Below are 3,947 nucleotides of genomic sequence, written 5' to 3' on the forward strand. Positions count from 1 at the left end.
TGTAAGAGTTGCTGTACAGACTTTCAAACAAAACTAAGCTGAAGCAGGATACGTAAAATACACAGAGAGCAATACTCAAACAGCCTTTAACGTGCTTCAAACAAATCACTTCACAAAAAGCACTAACTTTTTTTTTGTCCACTGGCCATTACCTATGAACAAAAAAACTTAGGTATTTGTGAACACTTTTAAAAATGTAATTCTGGACACAGTACACAAATTAAAAAAAACACAGCACGAAAGCACTAACTTTTTTTTTGTCCACTGGCCATTACCTATGAACAAAAAAACTTAGGTACTTGTGAACACTTTTAAAAATGTAATTCTGGACACAGTACACAAATTAAAAAAAACACAGCACCATCCTATGATCTGCTCCTACAAAATGGACTTTAGGATTTTCAGAGCAATTTATCAAGATCCTAAATATTCATGAATATGCCTAGTCATGTTTCCACAAATCTGAATGTTACACTGACAACAGCTGCTCAAAAATGAGTTCCCTCTGTCAATCTCAGGATTTTCTAACTTCAAGTGTCCAATGATCCCATTTGTGATCTTATTCCTTAAAGGTGTGCTATGAAATAAACCAGCAGTAAGAACTTGGCAGAGACCTTTATTTCCAGGACACATGTGGATAATCAAGACAAATTTAAACATTTTATTTCAAAGAGAACAAAAGAAAAATATACTAATATATGTCATTCAAGAGTAGAAATTTCTAGAATAAGCCAAAAGTTGCGCAGCAGCAGTTATAACAGTACTTTGTTACACTGAAAGATATACCCTGCCATACATCTTGCAGGGAAAATTTCTATCAAGAAGGGTAGTGCATAATCTGTTCTGTAAAGCTAAAAATGGCCAAATCTTAAACTCTCATCAAGTCATTTTAGAGATGAGGAAACAAGGTCAAACAATTTAAGTGACATCATTTATGGCAAAACAAGAATCAGCATTTTTATTTTCAAATTCTCAGATCAAAATATTTTCTACTCTACCACTCTATCATTTACTCCAGGACTTCATCTTCCTTACTAAAAATCCCACGCCATCAAACGTTTCCTTGTTCTAACCAAAAAGTGTTCTGCCACTTGCTGCCTTGTTTGCTGTGGGGCTAGATGACAGCCAGCCAGGATTTTATCATAAAGACCTCTCACACACTTGAAGTAGTGTGTTCAGTCAACACAGGCAAAGTTCTTGAATGTTTTCTCTGTTGGGATTATTTCCCACGCCTGGCTACTCTGCCCTGGATGGGTACCTGCTCTGCACGTTTCTCCAGGCTGTGAAGCCCGAGCCTGGTAACCGTCCTACCACAGGTGAGTTCTCAGGGTAATGTGAACAGATGCTGATGGGGGAGGTGACATGATACTAAAAAGGCTTAAAAAGAAGCATGGGAATAGCAAACCTATTTAAATTGTTCAGGTTAAAATATTCAAGTTAAGAGTAATACTGAGAGACAGGAGAGGAAAAAAGTATGCAATAATGGTTTAATTCACTTGTGTGAGTCAATCATATTTGGTAAGTGGGTGGAACTAGAAGAGAAGCAGCCAGCTGAAGACTCAGGGGGGAGAAAAACAATAACAAAAAAGGAAGGGTCAACTCAAAGTTCAGACGAACTGAAGTGCCTCAATTTGTATTCCTGCAAAATAGTTTACACAGTTATCTGCCAAGTGCCATGCTTAATATGCCATGTTGCCTCTGGTATCCTTATGAGGAAGGAGTGAAGGGCCCAAAATTTCAGTATTTTTCAGTGGTAATTTCAAGCTCTGTGGCTCCAGCTTAGACAGTAGCACTAGAAAAAAATACAAAAAGACAGTGGGGCATCACACTCAGACACTGCAGGCCACACCTCTAGAGTCTTATGCAACTGATGGCCTAAGAACTCAGTCCACCTTAAAAACACGCATTTTTCATAGCAGTGGTTTTGGTATCTTTGAATTACTGATGGAATTTTCAGGTTCAAACTTGACATGATGCATCCTTATAGCCAGGTTCTTCTACTAAAATAGGAATAAATGAAACACACACATTGATATTCCTTTGTGACCCTAATAGTAAGAAGACACAGGCATGCTAGCAAGAAAGGTTTGGGGAACAGTAGGAAATCTTAGCAGTTTTAATGACAGATCAAAAAGAGCATTCAGCATACACCCCCGTAGAGCAACTAAACTTCATCTAAAGCAATTTAATACAAAGCAAGTTAAATCCAAGCACACCACAGTAAAACTTGATTGTCTGCTGTAAAGAAAGGGTAAGGAAAGACTGTGGCCCAAAGGATCCCAACTATTGATATGTAAGAAACCTTTTGGATTTCTGCTTTTTGCTTTGGGGAGGGCAACCAATTTGCTAGAATAAACCACCAGCTCAAGGGAAGGGAGGCTTAGATAGAACAAATGATAGGGAAAAGATAACCTGAGGCTAAAAAAAAAGTCTACTGCAGATAATCTCCAGTTAACTATGTTTCTCAGACAGAACTTAACTCATTCTAATTTGGCTTACAGGAAGGGGGTCAGACGAAAATATGTCATTTGTGATAAGACAAGGGACCTCAATGGTCCAGCTCTGGAGAACTGACACTAAATTAAGCAGCTTCTCTGTTACTCACCAATTCAAAAGGACCTGTTAGGTCTGCCTGGGTCCACAAAGCTCAACTCTCGGCTCTAGGTGCTCTAGTTCAATGACAGCTACTAACAAGGAAGAAAAGGCAAACTAAAGGGGTGACTGCAAATACTCTCAAGGCTCAACTGTGTCAACGCACAACATCAACGCACCAGGAAGATGCAATTCTCATTGAGCATTCCAGCTGTCCCTTAAATGAGCTCAAAGTCAAGAAAGAAAAAAAGTCAGAAGTGGCGAAGGCAGAGAGGGAAAGAGTGCAAAAGATGATAGAATATTGTACAAAAATACCAAACTAGATAAATCAAATAATACCAATGCTACTGGGAAGAGAGGCCAAGAGACCAGACATCAACAGAAAGAAGGAGCTAGCCCAGGACACTAGCAGCACAGAATGCACAGATGAAAACAAGGGTGGTGGAAGGAAGAGAACATGCCACTGAGAGAGCCCTGGCACCTTGCAAAGGAGCAGGAACATGACAGCACTCTGACCAGAGACGCTACAAGACCGGTCCATACAGGAGGGCTGCTAGGTTTGAGGTGTGGGGAATGAACTTAAAAATACCAGCTCCACAGATAAGCACAGATTTCATAAAATCATTAATATTTTTCCAAAGCAGAACAGTAGATATCTAAATAACTAAAATTGAGTTATAAAAAACACCACCAAAAAACCTCATATGGGGAAACATTTTAGAAGACCCTGGGTTTTATCACTCTTAGTTTTTCTATCCTAAGTTAAAACGTGTTCATGAAAAACAAAGAGAATATGTGAGGACACTTACCTCTGATTCTACTGTGTCTTGCCCTTCTTTTGAGCTTTTTCCACTTTTCCCTGCTTTTGGTGATTCCTAGGAAACAACAAGCAAAATCTATTAGTCGTCTCAATTTTTAGACTGCTAACCATCAGATACACACAATGTAGTTTTAAAATTGATTCATACAATTTAGAGCTTCTGACAGTATTAATCCCTACCATCAAAAACTTCTACATCACAGATTAGAGATACAATATTTCGATGCTACCCCCCAACCCCCAAATTCAGATTCTCTTCGTTTTCTTCATCTGTATTTGGGGTTGAAAACTTTAACCAGCAACAGACAAACCCAATATTACACAGTGCTCTTGGCACGCTGAAAGATCCACATCACAGCCCTTTCTTCCCTCCCACCCTAAGCCCTATAAGTGAGGATTTCTGGGGTGACAGCGAAACGCTACTGAACTCCATCTGAAGCAAAAACGTACCCCCCATGCAAACGCAGCACACTAGCACAGCCACCACCGCCGCCCCCCCAGGATAATGACAGTATTTCAGAGCCCCAGGGCGTCC

At 39.7% G+C, this 3,947-nt stretch overlaps 1 long non-coding RNA gene across 1 annotated transcript; it reads right to left on the reverse strand.

Annotated features, from left to right (window-relative positions):
- Positions 1-600: 600 nt before the first annotated feature.
- On the reverse strand, positions 601-3,467 carry LOC103604168. Its single transcript, XR_551691.1, has 2 exons — positions 3,402-3,467; positions 601-1,792 (listed from the first exon to the last, which is right to left on the reverse strand). It is a non-coding gene; the product is annotated as an uncharacterized LOC103604168 (long non-coding RNA).
- Positions 3,468-3,947: the final 480 nt, after the last annotated feature.

The sequence above is a fragment of the Galeopterus variegatus genome, unplaced genomic scaffold (assembly GCF_000696425.1).
Source record: "Galeopterus variegatus unplaced genomic scaffold, G_variegatus-3.0.2 Scaffold5019, whole genome shotgun sequence".
In the NCBI taxonomy this organism is placed as follows: domain Eukaryota; kingdom Metazoa; phylum Chordata; class Mammalia; order Dermoptera; family Cynocephalidae; genus Galeopterus; species Galeopterus variegatus.